Here is a 17,921-nt window from a genome sequence, read left to right on the forward strand (position 1 = left end):
AAAAGAGAGAAGAAGTCATCTAGCTAATAACTATGGACCCGTAGGTCTGAGGTAAACTATTCACACTTCATCAGAGAGGCTATGGTGTTGATGTAGAAGCCCTCCATGATTGATGCCCCCTCCGGCGGAGCTCTGGAACAGGCCCCAAGATGGGATCTCGTGGATACAAAAAGTTACGGTGGTGGAATTAGGGTTTTGGCTCCGTATCTAATTGTGTGGGGGTACATAGGTATATATAGGAGGAATAAGTACGTCGGTGGAGCAACAGGGGCCCATGAGGGTGGAGGGCGTGCTTTGGGGCGGGGGGTAGGCGCCCCCTCCTACCTCGTGGCCTCCCTGTTGGTTGCTTGACGTAGGGTCCAAGTCTCCTCAGTCTTGTTCATTGCAAAAATCACGTTCCCGAAGGTTTCATTCCGTTTGGACTCCCTTTGATATTCCTTTTCTTCGAAAACCTAAAGTAGGCAAAAAAAAACAGCAATTCTGGGCTGGGCCTCCGGTTAGTAGGTTAGTCCCAATAATAATAATAAAGTGTATAATAAAGCCCAATAGTGTCCAAAGCAGTAGATAATATAGCATGGAGCAATCAAAAATTATAGATACGTTGGAGACATATCACTTACTCAACTATGCCAGGGCCCATAATGGCTTGTGGATGCACACGGGAGTTTCCTGCATGAATAATCTTATGACCCCTTTGAGCCTGGGTGGCAAACCGTAGGATGATCACATGGGTACCCCGGGATATCTCTGGACAACACTGGATTGCTCCAGGTGCCCAGACAACCACTGGGTGCTCTAGTGTGCCTCAACCAATCCACCCAGATGTGTATTAAAGTAGCCACCTTATGTTTAACCATTAATTAAAACTCTCACATCTGTCATGGATCACTCAAACGAAACCACGTCTATGAGCATAGCATAGCAGTATAAGCATAACGTCGAAGTAACTCCCAAGGTTTGTAAATAAATACAATAGGTTCTACCTCATCAACTACTTCCCAGTACCCACAAGTATTCAAGTCTTAACCATGCAGTGTTTGAGTATTGAAACTAATGCATAAAACTGGGTAATAAAGGGGTATGATCAAAGTGTTAGTTGCCTTGCCGACGATCTGAAAACCCTAGTGACTTGTAGTAGCACGCTTCACACTCCTGAAACTCTACCATGAACAAACAATAGCATACATAAGAAATCGAGCGTAAGATGCAAGGGTAAAACTCAAATAAAAAGATCCAAACTGAAAGTTCAACTTAAGAGCTTCGATTTGCAAAAAGAACCAATCGAATTGGAGCTACGAAAATTAAACTACGTTCAAAAGAAGTTCAAAATCAAACCTGCTTGAAACCAAATTTTAAATTGTTAAAACCATGTTCAAATTGATTATTTGGAAAGAGGGGAACAAGATGAACATTTTGGCGTTGGTTTCACTGGATTTGGACGAACGAACAAAAAGTTGGGAGGGTTTGAAGCAGGGACTAATCCGTGATAAAAGAAATCATGGATAGGTCCCTGGCCGAAAATAAAATAAAAATAAAAACCTATCAAACGAACGTTCACTAACTGAACTAATCGAGTGAACGTGTTCGTTAAAACGAACTAAACAAAGAGCGTTCGCTAAATAAAATCGATCGGAAATAAATCGATAAAAACCTTAACCTTAAAAAAATAAACTGATCTAAACCGAACAAAAAAAATCCAAAAATAAACCTGTGAACCGGGACGGTTTTGTACCGGTCTACAACGCGACGAGTCTGGCGACTTTGGCGAGGCGGCGGCTCCGACGGCAGGGGTGGGCGGCGCTGGGGGCGGTGGCGTCGGTGGCAAGCGGCGTCGGCAGCAAGGGTGAAGCTCGGCGACGGCAGCGGCTTAAAGTGGCGGCAGCGGCTAGAAGCGGCGCGGCGCGGTGTCTTGGTGGGGAGGAGAGGAGGCGGCGGGGGGGGGGGGGCTCCTTATAAAGGGCCAAGGGGGTCTGCCTTGGGGAGGAGGGCACTGGGAGGAGTCCAGCTCGGACTCGAGCTCCGGCGGCGGCGGCGCGGAGTCCTCGCGCGGGAGGGAGGCGACGCGTAGGCGAGCCGGCCTGCTCGGCTGGGCCTTCGGCCCAATCGGGCGGGAAGAAGATTTTTTAATATAAAATTCCACCCGAAGAAAAATCCTAAAAAAATATTAAAAAAATCTAAAAATACCAGAAACAATTTTAACCGTCTAAACCTATTATTTAGAACAAAGTGAATATTTTTCTGGCCTAAAAATGCATTTTCCAAAAATGCATATTTTTCTAATTCAAATGCAAATAAAATCCAAATAAAATATAAATTTGATTTTAATTTTTCTTCTCCAATATTCCTTTCTTTTGAAGAAGTCATATCATCTTCTCTCTTTTATTTTAAATACTGGAAATAATTGGAGAGAAAAATATTAAAATCAAATCGATCCTCTTTTGAAATTTGAGAAAATTCAAATATGAAAATTTATGAAATCCCCAACTCTCTCCTTGGGTCCTTGAGTTGCTTAAGATTTCTAGGATCTCAACTAAAAATGCAAATAAAATATGATATGCATATGATGACCTATGCATAACATCCAAATTGAAAATTGGGATGTTACAAACCTACCCCCTTAAGATGAATCTTGCCCTCAAGATTTGGGTTGGCTAGAGAATAGGTGTGGGTGGTCTTTTCGTAGGTCTTCTTCTCGCTCCCAGGTGGCTTCATCCTCAGTATGGTGGCTCCACTAAACTTTGCAAAATTTGATAACCTTGCTGCGGGTAACTCGGCTGGCAAACTCGAGAATCTTGACGGGTTTCTCCTCGTAGGTCAGATCACTCTCTAACTAAATTACTTCCAGGGCATTGTATCTCTTAGGGGAATATCGACCATCTCAGCATGGCACTTCTTCAACAGGGAAACTTGAAACACACCATGAACTCCTGACAGTCCTTCGGGTAAATCCAACTTGTGGGCCACTTCTCCCATACGTTCCAAAACTCGATATGGTCCTACAAATCTCGGGGCTAACTTTCCCTTAACTCCAAATCGTTTAACTCCTCGGAGTGGTGACACACGAAGATCTGCTCTATCTCCAATTTCATAGACTACCTCCTTGCGTTTAGTATCGGCATAACTCTTCTGCCTGGACTAAGCTACCTTCAGTCTATCACGAATCAACTTTACTTTCTCTACAGACTCTTTGATCAAATCTGGTCCAAACAACTGACGGTCTCCAACTTCATCCCACATTAACGGTGTCCTGCATCTTCCTCCATACAAAGCTTCAAAAGGGGCCATCTTCAAACTAGCCTGATAACTGTTGTTGTATGAGAACTCTGTGTAGGGCAAACTGTCATCCCAACTAGATCCATAACCTAGCACACAAGCTCTCAACATGTCCTCCAGAATCTGATTGACTCTCTCGGTTTGTCCATTTGTCTGCGGATGAAAGGCTGTACCGAACTCTAGCCTAGTACCCAAAGTCTGGTGCAGCTGTTCCAAAACTTCGAGGTAAACTATGTTCCTCTATCTGATACGATGGTCCTTGGAACTCCATGAAGACATACGATCCTGGTCATATATATCTTGGCCAACTTCGTGCTTGTATAGGTGGTTTTCACTTGGATAAAGTGAGCCACTTTGGTCAAGCGATCTACTACTACCCAGATTGAGTCATATGTTGATCTATCCGATGATGAAATCCATGCCAAGTTTATCCCACTTCCAATCGGGTATCGGCATAGGCTGTAATAATCCATCTGGCTTCTGATGTTCTACCTTCACTCTCTGAAATATATCACATACTGCTACATACTCGACAATGTCCTTCTTCATACCTGGCCACCAGAAACATTCCTTCAAATGCAAATACATCTTGGTGTTTCCGGGGTGAATCGAGTATGGTGAGTCATTAGCTTCCTGAAGTATTAACTTCCTGATCTCTGCATTATTGGGAACATAAACACGATCCTCAAACCATAAAGTTTCGTGCTCATCCTCACAAAAACCTTTGGCTTTTCCTTTGCTCATCTTCTCCTTTATCTCAGCAATTTCCTTATCATCCTTCTGATCTTCTCAAATCTTTCCCAATAGTGTAGACTGAACCTACATTCCTGTAACAAGACCTATTGGAACTATCTCCAAACGAAGTTCCTTGAGATCGTCTACTAACTCCTGCGGTAACCCTCCGCTTACGAGGGTATTGGCATAACTCTAGCGGCTCAAAGCGTCTGCTACGACATTGGCCTTTCCTGGATGATAATGCAACTTCATATCGTAATCCTTTATGAGCTCCGACCATATCCTATGCCTGATATTCAACTCCTTCTGCGTAAAAATGTACTTCAAACTCTTGTGGTCCATGTATACATCACAACGGTTTCCAATCAGAAAATGTCTCCAGGTCTTGAGAGCATGCACTACGACTACTAACCCTAAATCATGCATGGCATAATTTAACTCATGAGGTCAAAGCTGTCATGAGGCATGTGAAACAACTCTTCCGTCTTGCATAAGTACACCTCCAAGTCCCAAACAAGAAGCGTCACAATAAACTTGGAAATCCTTGCGTACATCCGGAAGAATCAGCACTGGGGCTGTAACCAAATGTTTCTTCAACTCCTGAAAACTGTCCTCACAATCTTCAATCCATTTGAACTTGGTGTCCTTCTTCAACAACTCTGTCATGGGTTCCACGATCTTGGAGAAATTCTCAATGAACCTCCTATAGTATCCTGCAAGTCCCAGAAAACTGCGGATCTCTCCAACTGAGGTGGGGGCCAACCACTCAGTGATAGACTGAACCTTGGTAGGGTCTACTACTATACCTTTTCCTGATATAACATGTCCAAGAACTTCAACTTCCTTCAACCAAAACTCACACTTGCTAAACTTGGCATATAGCTGATTTTCCCTGAGCTTCTCGAGAACTAAGTGTAAGTGTTCCTTGTGTTCCTCTTCATTCTTCGAGTACACCAAAATATCATCAATGAACATCACAAAAAACTTATCCAAAAACTCCACGAACAGCTTGTTCATCATACTCATAAAATAGGCAGGGGCATTTGTCAATCCAAATGACATGACCGTGTACTCATATAGCCCATACCTTGTGGTAAAAGATGTCTTAGGTATATCCCATTCTCGGAACATCAACTGGTGGTATCCTGATCGGAGATCGATCTTGGAGAATACTTTATCTCCTTGCAACTGGTCAAACAAATCATTGATCATCAGTAGTGGGTACTTGTTCTTGATCGTTACTTCATTCAACGCCCAGTAATGAACAACCATTCTTAAAGATCCATCCTTCTTCTCAAGTAAGAGCACTGGGGCTCCCCATGGTGATGAACTTGGTCGGATATAACCTTTCTCTAATAACTCCTTAATCTGCTTCTTAATTTCCTCTAGATCATTTGCGGGCATCCGGTACAGTCTCTTCGATATTGGTCCGGTGCCTGGCAACAACTCTATCAAAAATTCTATGTCTCGATCTGGCTGCATGCCTGGTAATTCCTCTGGAAATACATACGGGTAATCCTTCACAACAGGCACTTCTTCCTGAACAACTCCCGAGAGAGAATTCACTTGGGTCCTCCTTGGTGCATGTCTGGATACATACTTGATCCTCTTTCCCTCCGGGTGGTGAGGAAAATTGACTTACTAGCACAGTCGATGTTTCCTCCATACTTCAATAACCAATCCATGCCTAGTATTATATCCAATCTTTGTGACTCCAAAACTACTAGGTCTGACGGGAAAACATGGCTACCAATGGTTAGGGGTAACCGATCACACCATCGGCTGGCCATATACTCTGCTCCTGGCGAGCTTACTAACATGGGGGACCTAAGGGCTAAGGTTGGCAACTTAAACTTGTCCACAAATCCCCTTGATATGTATGAATGAGATGCACCAGTGTTAAAAAGAACGAGTGCGGTAAATGACTAAATCAAAAACTTACCGATCACTGTGTCAGGCTGTTCTTCAACCTCCTCCACGTTGATGTGGTTCACCTGACGTCTGGTGAAAGGATTTGGCCTCTTCCCTGAGCTTATATTGCCATTTCCATTCTTTGCTTCAGGACATTTAGTGGTGTAGTGTCCTGTCTTCCCGCACTTGAAACAAGTAATGTGACTTAGATCCTTCCTACCGGGTGTTGATGGGTTGGAACGGTTCTGTCCATTGCTTCCTTCATTCCCATTCTTAGGGACACTGTGGTTATGCGAACTCCCTCCATTATGAGTATGGCCTCCATGGTTATGAGTGTGTCCTCCCGAGTTCAGGGTAAAACAAGGCTTCTGCTGAGCTCCAGAATTTTACTTCCCTTGTCCATGCTTCCTTTTGCGGCTCTCTCTCTGTTGCTGCTTGCCTTCAATCATATGGGCCCTATCTACAAAATCCTGGTAGTTATTGAATGTTGCCACCATCTACTCCATACTAAGCTCATCATTCAGCCCTTCCATAAACTTCTCCTGCTTCGCGGCATCTATGGCCACATCATCTAGGGCATAACGAGCTAACTTACTAAACTCATCAACGTACAGCCCCACAGTACGATTTCCCTAGTGTAAGTTGCGAAACTCACGCTTCTTCATACTCATTGCTCCAGTTGAGACATGGGCTATACGGGAAGCTTGCTGAAACTGATCCCATGTGACATTGGCTATGGGAAAAGTGGGTGTGTGATACATCTCCAACGTATCTATAATTTTTTATTGCTCCATGCTATATTATCTACTGTTTTGGACATTATTCGGCTTTATTATCCACTTTTATATTATTTTTGGGACTAACCTATTAACCAGAGGCCCAGCCTAGAATTGTTGTTTTTTTGCCTGTTTTAGGGTTTTGAAGAAAGGAATATCAAATGGAGTCCAAAACGGAATGAAACCTTCGGGAACATGATTTTCTCAACGAACAAGACCCGGGAGACTTGGACCCTACGTCAAGACATGAAAGAGGAGGCCACGAGGTAGGGGGGCGCGCCTGCCTACCCCAGGCGCGCCCTCCACCCTCGTGGGCCCCCTGTTGCTCCACCGACGTACTCCTTCCTCCTATATATACCTACGTACCCCCAAACGATCAGATACGGAGCCAAAACCCTAATTCCACTGCCGCAACTTTCTGTATCCACGAGATCGCATCTTGGGGCCTGTTCCGAAGGTCTGCCGGAGGGGGCATCGATCATGGAGGGCTTCTACATCAACACCATAGCCCCTCCGATGAAGTGTGAGTAGTTTACCTCAGACCTACGGGTCCATAGTTAGTAGCTAGATGGCTTCTTCTCTCTTTTTGGATCTCAATACAATGTTCTCCCCCTCTCTTGTGGAGAAATATTCGATGTAATCTTCTTTTTGTGGTGTGTTTGTTGAGACCGATGAATTGTGGGTTTATGATCAAGTCTATTTATGAACCATATTTGAATCTTCTCTGAATTCTTTTATGTATGATTGGTTATCTTTGCAAGTCTCTTCGAATTATCAGTTTGGTTTGGCCTACTAGATTGATCTTTCTTGCAATGGGAGAAGTGCTTAGCTTTGGGTTCAATCTTTCGGTGTCCTTTCCCAGTGACAGTAGGGGCAGCAAGGCACGTATTGTATTGTTGCCATCGAGGATAACAAGATGGGGTTTCTTCATATTGCATGAGTCTATCCCTCTACATCAAGTCATCTTGCTTAAGGCGTTACTCTGTTTTTTAACTTAATACTCTAGATGCATGCTGGATAGCGGTCGATGAGTGGAGTAATAGTAGTAGATGCAGGCAGGAGTCGGTCTACTTGTCTGGGACGTGATGCCTATATACATGATTATGCCTAGATATTCTCATAATTATGCTCAATTTTGTCAATTGCTCAACAATAATTTGTTCACCCACCGTAGAATACTTATGCTCTCGAGAGAAGCCACTAGTGAAACCTATGGCCCCCGGGTCTATCTTCATCATATTAATCTCCTACTACCTAGTTATTTCCTTTGCTATTTACTTTGCCTTTATTTTACTTTTCATCTTTATCATAAAAATACCAAAAATATTATCTTATCATATCTATCATTTCTCACTCTCGTAAGTGGCCTTATAGGGATTGACAACCCCTACTTGTGTTGGTTGCGAGGATTTATTTGTTTTGTGGAGGTACGAGGGACTCGCGCGTAGCCTCCTATTGGATTGATACCTTGGTTCTCAAAACTAAGGGAAATACTTACGCTACTTTGCTGCGTCATCCCTTCCTCTTCGGGGAAAACCAACGCAGTGCTCAAGAGGTAGCAAGAAGGATTTCTGGTGCTGTTGCCGGGGAAGTCTACGCAAAAGTCAACATACCAAGTACCCATCACATACCCTTATCTCGAGCATTACATTATTTGCCATTTGCCTCTCGTTTTCTTCTCCCCCACTTCACCCTTTCCGTTTTATTCGCCCTCTCTCTCTCTTTCCTCCCTCTCTTTTTCTTGCTCGCTTTTCCTCCGCCATGTCTGAACCAACAAGGGTTGGGGGCTCTCTCCCGAGTTATAGTACTTAGGACAACCCTTCTATTCTCGCTAAGCTCATAAATAAAAATAATATGGAAAAATCTACTGAATTTATCAATGAGAATCTTAATAATTTTGATGAAGATGATTCTGGAATTTTTCATTATTTACTTGATGAATCTTTGAAAGATGCTTGGTATAGACTATTAAGGATAAGGGCTAGTTATGTGCCTCAATATCAAATTGAAGTCTACTTAAAAAGTTTTTATATTGCCCTTCCTTCCTATTTTTAGCATGTCTTAGATTCTATATTTGAAGAAGGTTTTCTTGAAGGGGATGTCGTAGACACTTATGAAAAAATGAAAACCATATTTGGTCACCCCATGAATGATAAAGTTGAATCCACATCTCTTTTGCTCTCTTACCAAAATGAATCTATTAACGAGATAAATGCTAGCCTAGATACAAATTTCCGTAACATACTTAATCTTTCCTCTACCATTAATAGCCATGCGCTTTATCAAAATAGAAGGGTTAATTCTATAGATAGCAAGTTCTCTCTTTTCTTTCCTACTACCAAAGATGGCAATACCTAGATCTATTCTTGCTTGTTATGCCTAGCTAGGGGCGTTAAACGATAGCGCTTGTTGCGAGGCAACCCAATTTTATTTTTATTCCTTGCTTTTTGCTCCTGTTTAGTAATAAATAATTTATCTAGCCTCTGTTTTGGTTGTGTTTTTTGTGTTTAATTAGTGTTTGTGCCAAGTAAAACAGTTGGGAAGACTTGGGGAAAGTCTTGTTGAACTTGCTGTAAAAAAACAGAAACTTTAGCGCTCACGAGAACTTATGTAATTTTTATTTGGAAAGTGATATTTATTTCATTATTTTTGCAGATGATTAATAGATAAATTCCTCACGTCCATAAATTTATTTTATAATTTTTGGGGTTCCATATCTTGCGCTAGCTACAGATTACTACAGACTGTTCTGTTTTTGACAGATTCTGTTTTTCGTGTGTTGTTTGCTTATTTTGATGAATATATGGCAAGTAAAATAGTTTATAAACCATAGAGAAGTTGGAATACAGTAGGTTTAACACCAATATAAATAAATAATGAGTTAATTACAGTACCTTGAAGTGGTCTTTTGTTTTCTTTCGCTAACGGAGCTCACGATATTTTCTACTTTAAGTTTTGTGTTGTGAAGTTTTCAAGTTTTGGGTAAAGATTTGATGGATTGTGGAAAAAGGAGTGGAAAGAGCCTAAGGTTGGGGATGCCCATGGCACCTCCAAGGTAATCTAAGTACACCTAAATCCAAAGCTTGGGGATGCCCCGGAAGGCATCCCCTCTTTCATCTACTTCTATCGGTAACTTTACTTGGAGCTATATTTTTATTCTCCACATGATATGTGTTTTGCTTGGAGCGTCTTGTATTATTTGAGTCTTTGCTTTTTAGTTTACCACAATCATCCTTGCTGTACACACCTTTTAAGAGAGCCATACATAATTTTTAATTTGTTAGAATACTCTATGTGCTTCGCTTATATCTATTGAGTTATATAGTTTTGCTCTAGTACTTCACTTATATCTTTTAGAGCACGGTGGTGGATTTGTTTTATAGAAACTATTGATCTCTCATGCTTCACTTAGATTATTTTCAGAGTCTTAATAGCATGGTAATTTGCTTAAAATCCTAATATTCTAGGTATTCAAAGTTAGTAAAATTTTCTTAAGAGTGTTTTGAATACTAAGAAAAGTTTGATGCTTGATGATTGTTTTGTGATATGGAGGTAATAATATCAAAGTCGTGCTAGTTGAGTAGTTGTGAAATTGAGAAATACTTGTGTTGAAGTTTGCAAGTCTCATAGCATGCACGTATGGTAAACGTTATGCAACAAATTTGAAACATGAGGTGTTATTTGATTATCTTCCTTATGAGTGGCGGTCGGGGACGAGCGATGGTCTTTTCCTACCAATCTATCCCCCTAGGAGCATGCGCGTAGTACCGAGGTTTTTGATTATTTGTAGGTTTTTGCAATAAGTATGTGACTTCTTTATGACTAATGTTGAGTTCATGGATTATACACACTATCACCCTTCCATCCTTGCTAGCCTCTTCGGTACCGTGCATTGCCCTTTCTCACATTGAGAGTTGGCGCAAACTTCGCTGATGCATCCAAACCCCGTGATATGATACACTCTTTCACACATAAACCTCCTTATATCTTCCTCAAAATAGCCACCATACCTACCTATCATGGCATTTCCGTAGCCATTCCGAGATATATTGCCATGCAACTTTCCACCATTCCGTTCATCATGACACATTCATCATTGTCATATTGCTTAGCATGATCATGTAGTTGACATAGTATTTGTGGCAAAGACACCGTTCATAATTCTTTCATACATGTCACTCTTGGTTCATTTCATATCCCGGTACACCGTTGGACGCATTCATATAGAGTCATCTTTGTTCTAGTATCGATTTGTAATCATTGAGTTGTAAATAAATAGAAGTGTGATGATCATCATTTTCTAGAGCATCGTCCCAAGTGAGGAATATAAAAAAAGAGAAAGGCCATAAAAAAGGGAAAGGCCAAAAAAAGAGAAAGGCCATAAAAAAGAGAAAGACCCAAATAAAAAAAGAGAGAAAAAGAGAGAATGGACAATGTTACTATCCTTTGCCACACTTGTGCTTCAAAGTAGCACCTTAATCTTCATGAAAGAGAGTCTCTCATTTTTTCACTTTCATATACTAGTGGGAATTTTTAATTATAGAACTTGGCTTGTATATTCCAACAATGGGCCTCCTCAAGTGCCCTAGGTCTTCGTGAGCAAGCAAGTTGGATGCACACCCACTTAGTTTTCTTTTGTTGAGCTTTCATACATTTATAGCTCTAGTGCATCCGTTGCATGGCAATCCCTACTCCTTGCATTAACATCAATCGATGGGCATCTCCATAGCCCATTGATTAGCCTCGTTGATGTGAGACTTTTTCCTTTTTTGTCTTCTCCACATAACCCCCCTCATTATATTCTATTCCACCCATAGTGCTATGTCCATGGCTCGCGCTCATATATTGTGTGAAAGTTTATAGGTTTGAGATTACTAAAGTATGAAACAATTGCTTGGCTTGTCATCGGGGTTGTGCATGATGAGACCATTCTTGTGTGACGAGAACGAAACATGACTAAACTATATGATTTTGTAGGGATGAAGTTTCTTTGGCCATGTTATTTTGAGAAGACATAATTGCTTAGTTAGTGTGCCTGAAGTATTATTATTTTTATGTCAATATGAACTTTTGTCCTGAATCTTTTGGATATAAATATTCATACCACAATTAAGAAGAATTACATTAAAATTATGCCAAGTAGCACTCCACATTAAAAATTCTGTTTTTATCATTTACCTACTCGAGGACGAGCAGGAATTAAGCTTGGGGATGCTTGTCTCCAACGTATCTATAATTTTTGATTGCTCCATGATATATTATCTACTGTTTTGGACATTATTGGGCTTTATTATCCACTTTTATATTATTTTTGGGACTAACCTATTAACCGGAGGCCCAACCCAGAATTGCTGTTTTTGCCTGTTTTAGGGTTTCGAAGAAAAGCAATATCAAACGGAGTCCAAACGGAATGAAACCTTTGGGAACGTGATTTTCTCAACGAACAAGACCCGGGAGACTTGGACCCTACGTCAAGACACGAAAGAGGAGGCCACGAGGTAGGGGGGCGCGCCTGCCTACCCCAGGCGCGCCCTCCACCCTCGTGGGCCCCATGTTGCTCCACCGACGTACTCCTTCCTCCTATATATACCTACGTACCCCCAAACGATCAGATACGAATCCAAAACCCTAATTCCACCGCCGCAACTTTCTGTATACACGAGATCCCATCTTGGGGCCTGTTCCGGAGCTCCACCGGAGGGGGCATCGATCACGGAGGGCTTCTACATCAACACCATAACCCCTCCGATGAAGGGTGAGTAGTTTACCTCAGACCTACGGGTCCATAGTTAATAGCTAGATGGCTTCTTCTCTCTTTTTGGATCTCAATACAATGTTCTCCCCCTCTCTTGTGGAGAAATATTCAATGTAATCTTCTTTTTGTGGTGTGTTTGTTGAGAGCGATGAATTGTGGGTTTATGATCAAGTCTATCTATGAACCATATTTGAATCTTCTCTGAATTCTTTTATGTATGATTGGTTCTCTTTGCAAGTCTCTTCGAATTATTAGTTTGGTTTGGCCTACTAGATTGATCTTTCTTGCAATGGGAGAAGTGCTTAGCTTTGGATTCAATCTTGCGGTGTCCTTTCCGAGTGACAGTAGGGGCAGCAAGGCACGTATTGTATTGTTGCCATCGAGGATAACAAGATGGGGTTTTCTTCATATTGCATGAGTCTATCCCTCTACATCATGTCATCTTGCTTAAGGCGTTACTCCGTTTTTTAACTTAATACTCTAGATGCATGCTGGATTGCGGTCGATGAGTGGAGTAATAGTAGTAGATGCAGGCAGGAGTCGGTCTACTTGTCTTGGACGTGATGCCTATATACATGATCATGCCTAGATATTCTCATAATTATGCTCAATTCTGTCAATTGCTCAACAGTAATTTGTTCACCCTCCGTAGAATACTTATGCTCTCGAGAGAAGCCACTAGTGAAACCTATGGCCCGCGGTTCTATCTTCATCATATTAATCTCGTACCACCTAGTTATTTCCTTTGGTATTTCCTTTGCCTTTATTTTACTTTGCATCTTTATCATAAAAATACCAAAAATATTATCTTATCATATCTATCATATCTCACTCTCGTAAGCGGCCTTATCGGGATTGACAATCCCTATTTGCGTTGGTTGCGAGGATTTATTTGTTTTGTGTAGGTACGAGGGACTCTCGCGTAGCCTCCTACTGGATTGATACCTTGGTTCTCAAAAACTGAGGGAAATACTTACGCTACTTTGCTGGATCATCCCTTCCTCTTCGGGGAAAACCAACACAGTGCACAAGAGGTAGCGGTGTGTAATTCTCCCACCATGAGGCTGCTGGTCCGTCCAATTGATGTGCAGCAAAGCACACCTTCTCAGCATATGTGCATCCTGCGGTAGTCAGCTCCCTTCCAATCCTGCGGAGCCAGTCATCAGCAAAAATCAGCTCGGTGGTACTAGAAAACACCGGCAAATTCAACCTTAGAAAACGGACTAAGTTGTCAACTGGAGGTGGTGGTGGTGGGTTGTTATTGTTGTTGTTTTTGTTGTCGTTGTTGCCTTGGTTCTGGACTAGTAGCTGCATTAGGGCATTATGCTATTGAATCAACTGAGTGAGCTCTGGTGGGAAGAAAAATCCGGGGTCACATCTCGGAGGCATCTGATAGGTTTAGAGGGGAGATATTAGAATAGAGTGAGGTCTAAGGAGAACATCACTACCCATATGCACATGAGACAAACACATTCATATCACACCACTCAATTCAAACAAGGGCATACAATCGATCTAGCTACTGTTACAAAATACTTGGACTACTACTATATACATGGGGGAATACTACTGCTAATATGGTGGTCGACTAAAATTTTTGATCGGAAGAAGACTCCATGATATCTTCTCCCGCTTCGTCTACATAATCATCATCACTGTCGGGGTCACAGTCGGTGTCGTCGATGATGATGTAGTCTTCGGGATAGTCGTCACCTCCTGGCGTAGGGTCTCCCATGAATATTCCTAGCTTCTTCTTCAGGTCTTCATTCTTCTCTAGTAGTACTGTAATTTCCTCTTCATATCCATCGCATGTAGACTTGAGTTCCTATTCTAGCTCCATGTTCCTGGTCATCACCTTCTTCAGGTCTATCATGCTGGCGCACATCTGGTTCTCCTAATGATGAAAATGTGCTGGTTCAACTCCTGGATGTAGGCTGCAATGGACTTGTCTCTCCTGGTGCATATCATCTCCCATTGCTCATCTCAGTGTCCACATATCTGGTAGATGGTGTCCTTATGATCCTTGTGGTAAACTTCGCCGATGCGTCCCATGGCGATGTGAGCTGCCATGCTCTTTCCTAGACTCCAGGTTGGTGCATCAAAGGAAAACTCTATGGGCTCCGCAACTGGTGTGAATGTCCTTCCTAGAACATGTACTTGAACTGTCCAGCGCTCTTCTTTCGATAGAGTGAAGCTTGGTATCTCGATGTTCAGGTATCTAGTGGCTTCCTTCAAGTGTCGTCCAAAAGGGGTGTCTTCATCCGGTTGAGCAAACTTGTTCCTTGGGTCCGCCATCTATAGAGTGGAAAGTGGAGAAGAGTCAGAAATGAGTAGAGAAGAGTGTCCTATGGCTTATCTTAGTGGTCGCGTCCTACAGTCAGCGTGTGCTCTGATACCATCTTGTAGTGATCCGACCTCAAACGGCCAAATCTCTGTGCATAAGTGTTATCCCTGGATCGGTAATGCTGACACACACAGTACTTGAAGGACTTATAACATAGTTCAATCACACACTTATTACATCAAATGTCTCAAAAGCGAGTACTTATTACAATAATATGGCTGAAAGCCATCTAATTAAGATAACAGCGGAAGCTTCGAAGGTAAAATGAGTCCATCAACTACAACGGCATAGCTGAGTGCACGGCAACGACCTAGCGCACCTTACTCTTCGTTGGAAAACTCTATAACATAATACGTTGCAGCCTGTGTAGGCCAGCACATGGAATATGCTGGCAAGATAACACTATAAAGCAATGAACAAGTAACAGCTACAACTATATGCATATTTGGCCAGTGGAGGCTCTATGGTTATTTTTGCCTACAACAAAGGAATAGATTTTATTTAACTACAAAGTTTGTTGAAAACATTGAGAAGGTTCCTCCAACTCAATCCCAAATTAAAATAATCATCAACTCAACAAATTAATTAAATAGAGTGATGAGATCAAATCAATAATTCAAGTACCAGATACTCAAGATATCCATAACCGGGGACACAGCTAACCATGATTAGTTTTTACAATTTGTAGAGGTTTGAGCACTTATCCCCACAAGACTCAATCTCCGCTATTAGATTTCTCGCACTATATGGTGTTTGAGAGATGGATGACCGAGACACAGTCTTTCAGAAGCATTAACTCTTTACTCTGGGTAGACAGCACCACCTACATCCCCTACATCTGCTAGCCTACCTCTGAAAGAGGTCACACAAGTTACTCAACTATGCCAGAGCCCATAATGGCTTTTGGCTACACACGGAAGTTTCCAGCATGAATAATCTTATGATCCGTTTGAGCCTGGGTGGAAAACCGTAGGATGATCACACAGGTACTCCGGGATATCCCAGGACAACACTGGATTGCTCCAGGTGCCCAGACAACCACTGGGTGCTCCAGGGTGCCTCAACCAATCCACCCAAATGCGTATTACAATAGCCACCTTATGTTTAGCCATTAATTAAAACTCTCACATCTGCCATAGATCACTCAAACAAAACCACGTCTACGAGCATAGCATAGCAGTATAAGCATAACGTAGAAGTAACTCCTAGGGTTTGTAAATAAAGACAATATGTTCTACCTCGTCAACTACTTCCCAGTACCCACAAGTAATCAAGTGTTTGAGGATTGAAACTAATGCATAAAACTAGGTAATGAAGGGGTATGATCAAAGTGTTACTTGCCTTGCTGACGATCTGAAAAGCCTAGTGGCTCGTAGTAGCACGCTTCGCACTCCGAAAACTCTATCATGAACAAACAATAGCATACATAAGCAATCAAGCGTAAGATGCAAGCGTAAAACTCAAATAAAAAGATCCAAACTGAAAGTTCAACTAAAGAGCTTCCATTTGCAAAAAGAACCAATCGAATCAGAGCTACGAAACTTAAACTACGTTCAAAAGAAGTTCGAAATCAAACCTGCTTGAAACCAAATTTTAAATTGTCAAAACCATGTTCTGATTGATTATCTGGAAAGAGGGGAACAAGACGAAGATTTTGGTGTTGGTTTCACTGGATTTGGATGAATGAAAAAAAGCTGGGAGGGTTTGAAGATCAGGGACTAATCTGTGATAAAAGAAATCGCGGATAGGTCCCTGGCTGAAAATTAAATAAAAAGAAAAACCTATTTTCGTGGAATTGTCACGGCAGATGTCCTCTTTCAAGGACTTAATCATGGAGCCATCGCAACTAGGAAGCTTAAAGGGGTTAATCGGGACAAAGGACACGCAAGGTTTATACTAGTTTAGCCCCTTGCGGTGAAGGAAGGCCTACGTCTAGTTAGGTTGGTATTGCTTGAGGTTTCGATGACCAGGGAGCGAGATACGCTATGCTCGTTTCTCGATTGGTTGTTTCTTGCCCTAAGCCGCCGGCGGGTCGTTGACTAGTTACACGGGTTCACGCCCTGCGACCTACAGAGTCCCGGCCGGCACATAAACAGTGTCCGGCTCGGTGACTAGTTACCTCTACCTTATGTTACAAGTCATGCCATTATGGCGGTTTGTCTCTATGGGCCTTAAGCTCTATGAACCGCCATCCTCACGCTGGTTCTTGGGCTTCCTTTACGATGAGTACTCTTTACATAACCTGGCCCCTCCTGGCCGGCTTACTCAAATAGTTATATCCCCAACATTAGGCCCCAGATTGATTTGGACCGATTCATGTCAATCTTAAAATACCTTAAGAATCAGTCCTTCTGCTTTCTGTCCGTGAAAAGGTTATAACCCATTGTGACGTCATCTTCTGGATCTGGGTTAACCCACCGTGACATCATCTTTTAATTAAATCCTTATCTTATTTCATCATATCTTCAACGGATCTTCGCCTTAACTGACCATCCCGAAAATCGAGGCGTCGGGGCCGTTGTAAAATGATATTCCGTCTCCTCGTTTCTCGCGCCGTCTTGGTCAGCCCCTCCTTATAAATAGATGCGACCTAGGTCTTTTTCATTTCCTTCAGTCGTCTTCCTCCTCGCACCTCCTTCTTTGCCGCTCATGCTCCGCCGCCGCCACCGTCGACCCCCTCATCTTCATCGACTCAGGCCGCTGCATCACCCTGATTCTGTCCAAAAAACGACAGCGACCCTCCACAGTTTTTCCGCATATGTGAGTTCCTCTTTTCCCCCTTCTTAGATCTGCATTGAAACCGTCTTGAGTTCGTCGTCGTTCATTGCCGCCCGACGCAAACCTCCATTAGTTCTCACCTCCAATGCCTTGTTTAGATTATAAAAACAACTTAGAACTGCTGCGGAAAATGTTTGTGCTTATCCTGTATGAGAACAGATCTCATTTCCCTTGTTTTGGAAGCCTTCCGCGAGTATATGAACTTCTCTGTACTTTTTTAGGTCTAGAAATATTTTCCTTTCCAGAGCATCGTTTGATCCAAAATAATGATTGCAACTTGTGAAACCTGTTTGTTCCACACTTAGCCAAAAAACTGCGTCTGTTGACTCTGTTTCAGCCATAGTAGTCC

This window comes from Triticum urartu, chromosome 6A, assembly GCF_056163025.1.
Source record: "Triticum urartu cultivar PI428250 chromosome 6A, HENAU_Tu73, whole genome shotgun sequence".
NCBI classification, from domain to species: domain Eukaryota; kingdom Viridiplantae; phylum Streptophyta; class Magnoliopsida; order Poales; family Poaceae; genus Triticum; species Triticum urartu.